This window comes from Hyla sarda, chromosome 2 (assembly GCF_029499605.1).
Source record: "Hyla sarda isolate aHylSar1 chromosome 2, aHylSar1.hap1, whole genome shotgun sequence".
Lineage (NCBI taxonomy): Eukaryota > Metazoa > Chordata > Amphibia > Anura > Hylidae > Hyla > Hyla sarda.
Window position 1 is genome coordinate 450,102,824 of NC_079190.1, and position 13,844 is coordinate 450,116,667.

The window sequence follows — 13,844 nt, forward strand, 5'->3', positions numbered from 1 at the left end:
CCAGACATATTCGGGAGAGGAGGCATATGCCTAACTTATCTCCGACACCGAATCTCCAAGTGAGGATGAGGAAGATCCTATTTTCTTGTGTTCTTCCTCATCATCATCTAGCGCTAATGATGAGCCCCCTGCACGGTGGCAGAGACGCCGCCAGGCGAGCCCACATATCCCCCATGATAGTGACCCAGTGGCTGACACTAGTACAATTGGCCATGACGCTTGTAATAGGAGTCTGACCCCCCAGACAAGTGTACCAGAACCCCCTTCCATTTATTCTGTGAGGGGACCCCAGAGGAATATCAGCCACGTATTCCTGAGTTTGTTGCTGACTCAAGAATCCAAATTGACATAGTCGGGTACACTGAAATTGACTTTTTTAGTTTTTATTTCAGTGATGAATTTGTCAATCTAATGGTGGAGCAAACGAACTTGTAGACCCAACAGTTCATTGCCCACCACCCAGATTCATTTTTGGCTAGGCCAAATGAATGGTATGACATTAATGAAGCCAACATGAGGACGTTTTGGGGCCTCATGCTGCATATGGGCCTAGTCAAAAACCAAGTGTCAGGCAGTACTGGAGCGGGGACATCCCCTACCAGAGCCTGCTTTACAGTATGGCCATGGTACGGAGGCGGTTTGATGCCATTCGGAAATGTCTGCATTACACTGATAATGTGGCAGGTCCCCCGAAGCAATCCTGCCTATGACCGGCTTAACAAAGTGAGGCTGGTCATAGATCACTTGGGGACAAATTTTTGGAGGCCAAAATATCCCTAAGAGAGCTCTCTTTAGATTAGTCTCTTATCAGTTTTAAGGGGAGACTCATCTTCCTCCAGTATATTCCCTCGAAGCGGGCACGGTATGGCGTGAAACTCTATAAATTTTGTGAGAGTACCTCCGAGTACATTTGCAAATTTAGAGTATATGAGGGATGGGACTCCCGTATTGAACCCCCAGAATCTCCCCCCACTCTGGGTGTTAGCGGGAAACTCGTTTGGGACCTTGTGCACCCGTTGCTGGGCAAGGCTTACCACGTGTACGTGGACAATTTTTATACCAGCATCCCTCTGCAGACTGTGAGGAAGAACCAGAGAGGCCTCCCTCTAAATTTTCTGCAGACACCTATGCTCAAAGTTGAGTCCCATGCCCTTACCCATGAAAACCTGTTGCTGGTCTGGTATAAGGATAAGAAGGATGTCCTTATGCTGACCACAATTCATGGTAATGGCAGCTCACCAGTTGCGGTCTACTTGGTACAGGTTGCCATGTACAGCTCTTTTGTACTCTCCCAGTAAGCTGGCAACACAGAGACATACCTCCAGTTCCAAGAAGAAGTCCTAAAGGTCCTGATTAGAGATGAGCGAACTTACAGTAAATTTGATTCGTCACGAACTTCTCGGCTCGGCAGTTGATTACTTTTCCTGTGTAAATTAGTTCAGCCTTCAGGTGCTCCGGTGGGCTGGAAAAGGTGGATACATTCCTAGGAAAGAGTCTCCTAGGACTGTATCCACCTTTTCCAGCCCACCGGAGCACCTGAAAGCTGAACTAATTTATGCAGGAAAAGTCATCAACTGCCGAGCTGAGAAGTTCGTGACGAATCAAATTTACTGTAAGTTCGCTCATCTCTAGTCCTGATCTTTGGCGACTGGGAAAGAGCAGGCCGGAGTTCCCAAGGAACATGAGTTATAGGTGCAAGGATCATCCTAGGCCAGCACTTTCCAGGTGACGTCCCCCACACTGGAAAGAAGGGACGAGCCCAGAAAAGATGCAGAGTGTGTCACAAGAGGGGGATATGGAAGGACACCACCACTCAATGTAACACTTGCCCCAATCATCCGGGCCTCTGCATTAAAAACTGCTTCATGCAGTACTACTTTTTCCCTTTTCATTTCAATTTTCCATACTTTGACCCCAATGTACCAGGTCCAGAGCACATTCCAAATTTTAACCCTTAAACCACTAAATTGCCCAAAAAAACATGAAAAAAACCTGATAAGACCTCTGGGGGTATTTTTCTAAAAATGGGTCATGGGTCACCGAGCCACTAGCATCGTGGGGGACGGCCACACATATCACATTTCCAGAATGATGATTCAGAGCATAGGGTTTGGGGTGGGCATATGTTTTACTTTTGGCTATGCTCTGGGTCATCATTCTGGGAACATAATTGGCATATCAGTAGTAAAATTTTCATTTTTATTTTCCCCAAAGTACACTTTATCCATTCCTGGAAAATTTCTGGAACACCCCTCCGTTCCAATTGTCAAGTCCCCCTATAAACGTTCCCCGGGGGGTTACTGTCTGTAATAGGGTCACATGTGGGTGTTTCTTTTTGTCATTTTCAAATGAATATATGTAACTTTCAGCTACTGATATGCCGTAGGCCTCAAGTGCAAACATAGCTCTATGAATCTTGAGCCCTGTAGTGTGCCAGCACAGCATTTTATGTCCAAATATGGGGTATTTCCATACTCAGAAGGAATGGGGTTACACAATTTGGGGGGCATTTTTTCCTATTACCCTTTGTGCAAATGAAAATTTGGAGTAACATCAGCATTTTTGTGAAAAAAATTAAAACTATTTTGTCATTTTATGGCCCACTGTTCAAAGCACCTTTGAGGTATAAATACTCCCTGTACCCCCTTGTTATGTGCCTTGAGGGGTGTAGTTTCCAAAATGATGGCACTTGAGGGGGGGGGGGTCCCGCTGTTCTGGCACAATGTTGGCTCTGTAAATGCTCAAGGCCCCTGACCGATTCCAGCAAAATTTTCCAAAAGCTGACTGGTGCTCCTGCTCTTCTTAGACCTGGTGTGCACCCGCAGAGCAGTTAACATCCAAATATGAGGTATATCCTCACTCCAAGGTAATGTATGTACAAATTATGGGGGACATTTTCTCCTTTTACTACTTGTAAAAATGAGAAAATTGGGGTAACCCCAGCTTTTTAGTGTAAAAAAAAACTATTTTTTTCCTTTTCACATTCCACCTTAATGAACATTTATCAAACATCTGTGGGTGTTAAGGCTCACTGTGCTGCTTGTTACATTCCTTGAGGGGTGTAGTTTCCAAAATAGTATGCCATGTGTTCTTTTTTTTCCTTTTTTTTTATTGCAGTTCTGGCACTGTAGGGGCTTCCTAAATGTGACTTGACCCCCAAAAACCATTTCAGCAAAGTTCTCTCTCAAAAATCCCATTGTCGCTCCTTCCCTTCTGAGCATCGTAGTTCACCAGCAGAGCACATGACGTCCACAAATGGGGTATTTCCATACTCAGAAGAAATGGTGTAATACATTTTGGGGGTCCCTTTCTCCTTTACCACTTGTAAAAAAGGTAAATTTGGGGGGAAAAAATGCATTTTAGTGAAACAAAAAATAAACTTCATTTACACATGCAAATTTACCGAAAAGTCGTCAAACACCTGTGGGGTGTTAAGGCTCACTGGACCCCTTGTTACGTTCCTTGAGGGGTGTAGTTTTCAAAATAGTATGTTATGTGTGGAGTTCTTTGCTGTTATGGCACCATAGTGGCTTCCTAAATGCGACATGCCCCCCAAAAACCATTTTAGCAAAATTCACTCTCCAAAATTGTTGCTCCTTCCCTTCTGAGCCCTGTAGTGCACCCACAAAGCACTAATTTCCTTACTCGAGAGAAATTGGGTACAATTTTTGTGGGGCTTTTTATCCTTTTACACCTTTTAAAAATTCAAAAACTGGGTCTACAAGAACATGCGAGTGTAAAAAAAGAAGATTTTGAATTTTCTCCTTCACTTTGCTGCTATTCCTGTGAAACAAGGGTTAACAAGCTTTCTGAATGTCATTTTGAATACTTTGAGGTGTGAGGTTTTTATAATGGGGTCATGTATGGGGTATTTCTAATATGAAGGCCCCTCAAATCCATTTCAAAACTGAACAGGTCCCTGAAAAATTCTGATTTTGAAAATTCATTGAAAAATTGGAAAATTGCTGCTGAACTTTGAAGCCCTCTGATGTCTTCCAAAAGTAAAAACATGTCAACTTTATAATGCAAACATAAAGTAGACATATTCTATATGTAAATCAATATAACATGTATTTGTAATGTCCATTTTCCTTACAAGCAGAGAGCTTCAAAGTTAGAAAAATGCAAAATTTTCAAATTTTTACCAAGAAATGATGCAAGTATAGACAAATTTACCACTAACATAAAGTAGAATATGTCATGAAAAAACAATCTCAGAATCAGAATGATTAGGAAAAGCAGATTGTCCTTAAAGGAGAACTACGGGATTTAACATTTTATCCCCTATCATAAGGATAGGGGATAAGTTTCAGATCGCGGGGGGTGCAACCGCTGGGGCCCCCCACGATCTCCCGTACGGGGCCGCGGCTCTCTGCATAGAGAGCGTGTGTCGACCACCGCACAAGGCGGAGGCTGACACGCGCCCTCCATTTACTGCTATGGGAGAGCCGAAGCGCTGCCTTCGTCAATTTCCGGCTCTCCCTTAGCAGTGAATGAAGGGGGCGTGTCGGCCGCTGCTTCGTGCGGTGGTCAACACTCCCTCTCTAACCAGAGAGCCGGGGCCATGTACGGGAGATCGCTGGGGGCCCCAGCGGACGGACCCCCCCGCGATCTGAAACTTACCCCCTATCCTTAGGATAGGGGATACATTTTTCAATCCTGCAGTTCTTCTTTAAGGTCATAATGGGCTGTGTCCTTAAGGGGTTAAATAATTTATTTGAAAATTATGGTGGAAAGTAAGTATTTGGTCACCTACAAACAAGCAAGATTTTTGGCTCTCACAGACCTGTAACTTCTTCTTTAACCCCTTAAGGACCAGAGCATTTTTTGCACATCTTACCACTGTCACCTTAAGTATTGAAAACTCTGGGATGCTTTTACTTATGAATTTGATTCCGAGAAAGTTTTTTAGTGACATATTCTACTTTATCATAGTTGTAAAATGTTGTTGATACTTGCATTTTTCTAACTTTTAAGCTCCCTGCTTGTAAGGAAAATAGACATTCCAAATAAATTATATATTGATTCACATATACAATATGTCTACTTTATGTTGGAATTATAAAGTTGACATGTTTTTACTTTTGGAAGATATCAGAGGGCTTCAAAGTCCAGCAGCAATTTTCCAATTTTTCACATTTTCAATATCTGAATTTTTCAGGGACCAGTTCAGTTTTAAAGTGGATTTGAAGGGCCTTCATATTAGAAATTCCTCATAAATTACGCATTATAGAAACTGCACCTCTCAAAGTATTCAAAATGACATTCAGAAAGTGTTTTTCCCTTTAGGTGTTACACAGGAATAGCAGCAAAGTGAAGGAGAAAATTCAAAATCTTCTTTTTTTACACTCTCATGTTCTTGTAGACCCAGTTTTTGAATTTTTAAAAGTGGTAATAGGAGAAAAAGCCCCCCCCCCAAAATTGTAAGTCAATTTCTCTCAAGTAAGGAAGTACCTCATATGTGGATGTAAAGTTCTCTGTGAGTGCACTAGAGGGCCCAGAAGGTAAGTAGCAACAATGGGATTTTGGAGAGTGAATTTTGTTGAAATGGTTTTTGGGGGGCATGTCATATTTTGGGAGCCCCTATGGTGCCAGAACAGCAAGGAATGTAACAAGGGTACAGTGAGCCTTAACACCCCACAGGTGTTTGACGACTTCTCGTTAAAGTGGGATGCTTTCACTAAAAATGCTGGGTTTTCCCCAATTTTTTAATTTTTACAAGGGTTAATAGGAGAAAATGCTTCCCAAAATGTGTAACCCCATTTCTTCTGAGTATAGAAATACCCCATGTGTGGACATCTAGTGCTCTTCTGGTGAACTACAATGCTCAGAAGAGAAGGAGCACCATTGAGCTTTTGGAGAAAAAATTAGTTTTTAATGGAAGTTTAATTGTGCGTTTCCAAACCCCCCCCATGGTGCCAGAACAGTAGACCCCCCCACATGTGACCCCATTTTGGAAACTACACCCCTCATAGAATTTAATTAAGAGGAGCAGTGAGCAGTTACACCCCACTGGCATTTGTCAGATCTTTGGAACAGTGGGCTGTGCAAATGAAAAATTACATTTTTCATTTTCATGGACCACTGTTTCAAAAATCTGTCAGACACCTGTGGGGCGTAAATGCTCACTGTACCCCTTTTTACATTACATGAGGGGTGCCGTTTCCAAACTGGGGTCACGTGGGGGGGTGCATTGTTCTGCCACCATGGGGCTTTGAAACACATGTGGCCTTCAATTCCGGACAAATTCTTTCTCCAAAAGCCCAATGGCGCTCCTTCTCCTCTGGGCATTATAGTTTGCCCACAGAGCCCTTTACATCCACATATGGGCTATGTTCTCACTCAGAGGAAATGGGGCTACAAATTTTGGGCGGCTTTTTTCCCATTTTCCCTTGTGAAAATGAAATATTTATGGTACCACCAGCATTTAAGTAAAACATTTTTTTCTTCATTTTCCCATCCAACTTTAACAAAAATTTGTCAAACACCTGTGGGGTGTTAAGGCTCACTATACTCCTTGTTATGTTCTGTGTGGGGTGTAGTTTCCAAAATGGAGGTCACATGTGGGCATTTTCTTTCTGTTTATGTCAGAACCACTGTAAAATCAGCCACCCCTGTGCAAATCACCAATTTAGGCCTCAAATGCACATAGTGTGCTCTAATTCCTGAGCCATGTTGTGCGCCTGCAGAAGATGTTATGCCCACATATGGTGTATTTCTGTACTCAGGAGAAATTGCTTTACAAATTTTGGGGGTCTTTTGGGGCAACACCAGCATGTTAGTGTAAAATTTGTATGGAAATACCCCATATGTGGCCCTAAACTGTTTCCTTGAAATACAACAGGGCTCCAAAGTGAGAGAGCGCCATGAGCATTTGAGGACTAAATTAGGAATTGTATCAGGGTGGACATAGGGGTATTCTATGCCAGTGATTCCCAAACAGGGTGCATCCAGCTGTTGCTAAACTCCCAGCATGCCTGGACAGTCAGGGGCTTTCCAGATATGCTGGGAGTTGTTGTTTTGCAACAGCTTGATGCTCCAATTTGGAAACCCTTCCGTGTGATATGTTTTTCATTTTTATTTGGGGGGAAGGGGGCAAAGTGTAATGTAGTGTTTTAGGGTTCATTCGCACTGACGGGGGTTTACGGTGAGTTTCCCGCTAGGAAATTGCACTGTGGTGGAAAATTTGCTGCAGCTCAAACTTGAAGCAGGAAACTCACTGTAAACTCGCTCGTGTGAATGTACCCTGTACATTCACATGGGTGGGGGGCTGGAGGTTTTTGGCAAACCTCCAGCTGTTGCATAACTACAACTCCCAACATGCACTGACAGACCATGCATGCTGGTAGTTGTAGCTTGGTACATATAGTGGTCTCCAAACTGTAGCCCTCTAGATGTTGCTAGGCAACAACTCACCCGCTTCCGTAGTCTGCACCAGGAAGCAGTTCCTCATCACAGCCCGCTGCCGTCGATCGCCACCGGTAAGTGACCACCGGTCACAGCACAGTTTCCCTTAAGGGTCCTTAAGTACCAGGAATCCAGGGCAACGTACCTGTACGCCCTGTGTAATTAAGTGGTTAAAAATCAGACAATGGGATTTTTAGTGATGAGCGGCATAGGCCATATTCAAATTTGCGTATGTGCTATGTTGGTTCTTTTAAGAGTTAAGAGGTTAAGAGTACAAAGCTAATGAAGAAAAATGAACCTCTATTCCTGAATATAGGTATAGGAAGTATGCAATCTGGATCCTGAAACAAGCAGCCTTGGAACATAGCAGAGTCCATATACAGGTGCATGAGAGTAAAAAAGAAACTCGGCAACTCACCACTGCTGCAACAATTAAATAGGCTTTACTCCAAAGCTGGATTTATGGCACACATCATGGTAAGGGATGGAAGGGAACGAGGCAGGGGGTACCCATGGAATGGCGCAGTTTCGTGCCTTGATGGCACTACTTTAAACCACACAGACCTTGGTTTGGTGGCTATAAAAAGTGCCAGCAAGGTACAAAACTGGGCCGTTCCATGTTACCCCTGGCCTCCTTACCTTCTCTCCCTTGCCACGATGTGTGCCATGAATCCAGCTTTAAAATTAAGCCTATTTCATTGTTGCAGCAGTGGTGAGTTGCCGAGTTTTTTTTACTCTTATGCATCTTCTTTAAGAGTCTCCTCTGTCCTCCACTGGTTACCTGTATCAGTGGCACCAGTTTGAACTTGATATCAGTATAAAAGACACCTGTCCACAACCTCAAACAGTAACACTCCAAACTCCACTATGGCCAAGACCAAAGAGCTGCTAAAGGACACCAGAAACGAAATGTAGACTTTTACCAGGCTGGGAAGACTGAATCTGCAATAGGCAAGCAGCTTGGTGTGAAGAAATCAACTGTGGGAGCAATTATTAGAAAATGAAAGACATACAAGACCATTGATAATCTCCCTCGATCTGGGACTCCATGCAAGAAACCACCCTGTGGTGTCAAAATGATCACAAGAATGGTGAACAAAAATCCCAGAACCACACAGGGGGACCTAGTGAATGACCTGCAGAGAGCTGGGACCAAAGTAACAAAGGCAGTAACTCACTCAAATCATGCAGTTCAGTGCCATGCAGTGCCATGCTACGTGTCTCCCTGCTTAAGCCAGTACATGTCCGGGCCGTTTGAAGTTTTCTAGAGAGCATTTGGATGATCCAGAAGAGAATTGGGAGAATGTCATATGGTCAGATGAAACCAAAGTAGAACTTTTTGGTAAAAACTCAACTTGTCATGTTTATAGGAGAAAGAATACAGAGTTGCATCGAAACAACACCATACCTACTGTAAAGCATGGGGGGTGGAAACGTCATGCTTTGAGACTGTTTTTCTACTAAGGGACCAGGACGACTGATCCGTGTATAGGAAAGAATGAATGGAGCCATGTATCGTGAGATTTTGAGTGAAAACCTCCTTCCAGCAGCAAGGGCACTGAAGATGTTGCTGGGTCTTTCAGCATGACAATGATCCTAAACACACCAACCGAGCAACAAAGGAGTGGTTTGAAGAAGCATTTCAAGCTCCTGGGGTGGACTAGCCAGTGTCCAGATCTCAACCCCATAGAAAACCTTTGGAGAGAGTTGAAAGTCCCTGTTGTCCAGCGACAGCCCCAAATCATCACTGCTATAGAGCAGATCTGCATGGAGGAATGGGCCTAAATACCAGCAACAGTGTGTGAAAACCTTGTAAAGACTTACAGAAAACATTTGACCTCTGTCATTGCCGACAAAGGGTACATAACAAAGTAATGAGATGAACTTTTGTCATTGACCAAATACTTATTTTCCACTATAATTTGCAAATAAATTTTGTAAAAATCAGACAATGTGATATTATGGATTTTTTTTCTCATCATTTCTCTCATAGTTGAGGTGTACCTATGAGGAAAATTACAGGCCTCTCTCATCTTTTTAAGTGGGAGGACTTGCACACTTGGTGGCTGACTAAATCCTTTTTTGCCCCGCGGTATGTGTCTGTCCACCAATCACTTTTACTGGGATCTGCTGACCATCTAGGATGAGTTTAGAGTTTTCCATACTCTCCCCCAATGGCACATGCAAGAAGAGAAAAGGATCAGTCATATTGGAATTCAACTGCCAGATCCTATTGTTCTTAAGAATGTGCAATGTAGCTTGTTCCTCCCTGCCATCTTTTGGAGGTATCCCTTTAAATCATTATAGACCCATATAGACCCTTGAAACGTGACTGGGGATTATATGCCAAGCCAGAATCTCTAAAAAGGGAATGTAACCCATCTGTAAACAGCTGTTTTGGGGTTCTCTCCAGTGCAGTGCAGAGAGGATTATACATGAAGGGATCTGTTTACCATCTAGGATAAGTTTAGAGTTCTCACGACTCTCCCTCAATGGCACATGCAAGAAGAGCAAGCTTTTTTTTCCATTTGTTGGAGAGCTACTTTACTTACTTTTTGCCATTGCGTTTTACATGGTTTAAAAGACTTGATATGTCAATTTGGTGGGCTACTTAAGAAGGCAAAATACCTCTTCCCTTCTCAACGAGATAGCCCCCCACCAGAGTTCTCTGAGCATGACTATTTTTATTTAGTGGGGTTACCTCACTGTAGACTCCCACCCACACTGCATCACATAAGGTTATTGCATTGCAGTAATGAATTTTGGGGTTTGGCTTAGAGAAAGAACAGGCTGTCAGAGCTAAATGGGAATGAATATCTTACCCATGTAGGGTTAACCTTTACTATAAAAAAAGAGTACAATGTACCTAAACTTTTGGTTCCATTAAGCCAATGGTATGGGAAAGTAGGGCACCTTACTGAATAAAAGAATGCTACCCTTATTATCCAGATCTTCTGTAATGTTGTCTGGTACACTAATTTTACTCAATATACAAAATCTTATCATGTGCACTGGGCATGACTGTATGTTGTAAGAACTAGACTTGTGCACTAGAAAAATTTTCGTTTAATTTCGTTTCGTTTTTTCGTTTTGTAAAAAAATTTCGGTTCGGCAATATTTTCGGTTTAGATTTTTCGGATACATTCGGTATTCGGGTATTCGTGTAGTTTTTTCGGATACATTCGGTATTCGGGTACATTCGGTAAATCTTTAGTCTTTTTTTGGACTTTAGCGATCCTAATAAATAATGGAGATACCTTTTTTATTAAAATTTTGCAGGGTATCATAAAAAAATCATGATAAAAAAGATACAGTGGTGATGAAAAAAATTGTATCTAACGAAATGTATCTTTTTTATTATGAAATGTTTATTCATTTTTAAACAGGGATCAATTTATGTGAGCGGGTAAAGCACTAAAAATGTAGCCGACAATAATGAAAATGTAGTGTGTGCGTGTTTTTCACTTTTTTTAAAAACATTTTTTAGGTAGTACTACTACTCCCAGCATGGAACACACTCTTCCATGATGGGAGTAGTAGTTACCTGTACTAATTGACAGATTGCAGGGGTCCCTTGCGATCCTCTTGTATAATGTATAGATGCGGCGGCTGCTCTTCTATGGTCCCCTGCACTCACGTATATATACACATATTCATATTTCCCGCAGAGCTGTGATTGGCCAGATGGTTCCAGCCAATCACAGCTCTCTGTGAGAAATAGGAATATGTGTATATATACGGCCGTGCAGGGGTCCATAGGAGAGCGGCCGCCGCATTCATACATTATACTGGAGGATCGCAGCGGCTGTCAGGAGTGATACCCGCAGTGATCTTCCCTTTACTACAAGTACTATCACTCCCAACATGGAGTACACTCTGCTCCATGCTGGGAGCTGTAGTACCTGCATTAATAGACAGATTGCAGCGGGTGTCAGAAGTTACACTCGCTGCGATATGTCTATTAATGCAGGTACTACAGCTCCCAGCATGGAGCAGAGTGTGCTCCATGTTGGGAGTATTAGTACCTGCAGTAAGGGACAGATCCCAGCGGATGTCACTCCTCCTGACACCCACTGCGATCCTCCTTATGTGAATGTCGGGATCAGCTGTTCTCAGGGCTACAGAGCCAGGAGAACAGCTGACGCTGAGCCGTAGGTATATATCGTATATCTACTGCCCAGCAAGAACTTACAGTGAGCTTGCAATGTGTATACAGTATACACATTGCTGGCTCACTTAACCCCTTGCTGAGCTGTGCGCTATGCGCAAGCCCAGCAAGGGAAGAGTTAACTTACACTGCTGGACAGTGTAGGTTAACCCTTTGGGCGGTATACACTTTATACAGCTATCTATAGATAGCTGTATACAGTGTATACAGAAGACGAAGTCCAGCTTACTTCCCTCGAGTCCCGGGCCGGGTTCGTGTAGCTCCGCCCCCTAGTGATGACGTCATTAGGGGCGGAGCTACAGAAGGGAACAAGGCTAGTTTATCTGAAGTTCTGTTCACATTGTACGTTTTGTATAATGTGAACAGACCCTTCTAGCAGTGTCTACCCAGACAGGGAGACTCCAGCTGTTGCTAAACTACAACTCCCAGCATGCCCAGACAGCCAAAGGCTGTCTGGGCATGCTGGGAGTTGTAGTTTTGCACCAATTGGTGGCTCCCTGTTTGGGTAGACATTGCATCATGGGTGCTCTCCCCAGCGGACAGCGCCAAAAATGTCATAACCAATTTTTTGTGTTTTTTTTCTTCTCGTTTCAGATCCGTGTATGCAGAGGATTACTGCGGATTCGATGGATTACGGCGGATTATTTTTTTTCCCTTTAATAAAATGGTTAACGAGGGCTGTGGGGGAGTGTTTTTTTAAATAAAATAATTTTTCCAATGTGTTGTGTTTTTTTTTCATTTTTATTGAATTTTCAGGGTTAGTAGCGGAAGCTGTCTTATTGACGGAATCCATTACTAGGCCAGGGCTTAGTGCTAGCCCCAAAAACAGCTAGCGCTAACCCCCAATTATTACCCCGGTACCCACCGCCACAGGGGTGCCGGGAAGAGCCGGTACCAACAGGCCCGGAGCGTCAAAAATGGCGCTCCTGGACCTAGGCGGTAACAGGCTGGCGTTATTTAGGCTGGGGAGGGCCAGTAACAATGGTCCTCACCCACCCTGGTAACGTCAGGCTGTTGCTGTTTGGTTGGTATTGTGCTGAGAATGAAAATACGGGGAACCCTATGCGTTTTTTTTTTTAAATTTAAATAAAAAAATAAATAAAAAAAACGCATAGGGTTCCCCGTATTTTCATTCTCAGCCAGATACCAACCAAACAGCAACAGCCTGACGTTACCAGGGTGGGCGAGGACCATTGTTACTGGCCCTCCCCAGCCTAAATAACGCCAGCCTGTTACCGCCTAGGCCCAGGAGCGCCATTTTGACGCTCCGGGCCTGTTGGTACCGGCTCTTCCCGGCACCCCTGTGGCGGTGGGTACCGGGGTAATAATTGGGGGTTAGCGCTAGCTGTTTTTGGGGCTAGCACTAAGCCCTGGCCTAGTAATGGATTCCGTCAATAAGACAGCGTCCACTACTAACCTTGAAAATTCAATAAAAAAAAAAAACACAACACATTGGAAAAATTATTTTATTTAAAAAAACACTCCCCCACAGCCCTCGTTAACCATTTTATTAAAGGAAAAAATAAATAATCCGCCGTAATCCATCAAATCCGCAGTAATCCTCTGCATACACGGATCTGAAACGAGAAGAAAAAAACACAAAAAATTGGTTATGACATTTTTGGCGCTGTCCGCTGGGGAGAGCACCCATGATGCAATGTCTACCCAAACAGGGAGCCACCAATTGGTGCAAAACTATAACTCCCAGCATGCCCAGACAGCCTTTGGCTGTCTGGGCATGCTGGGAGTTGTAGTTTAGCAACAGCTGGAGTCTCCCTGTCTGGGTGGACACTGCCAGAAGGGTCTGTTCACATTATACAAAATGTACAATGTGAACAGAGCTTCAGATTAATTAGCCTTGTTCCCTTCTGTAGCTCCGCCCCCCTAATGACGTCATCACTAGGGGGCGGAGCCACATGAACCCCGCCCGGGACTCGAGGGAAGTAAGCTGGACTTCGTCTTCTGTATACACTGTATACAGCTATCTATAGATAGCTGTATATAGTGTGTACCGCCCAAAGGGTTAACCTACACTGTCCAGCAGTGTAAGTTAACTCTTCCCTTGCTGGGCTTGCGCATAGCGCACAGCTCAGCAAGGGGTTAAGTGAGCCAGCAATGTGTATACTGTATACACATTGCAAGCTCACTGTAAGTTCTTGCTGGGCAGTAGATATACGATGTATACCTACTGCTCAGCGTCAGCTGTTCTCCTGGCTCTGTAGCCCTGAGAACAGCTGATCCCGACATTCACATAAGGAGGATCGCAGTG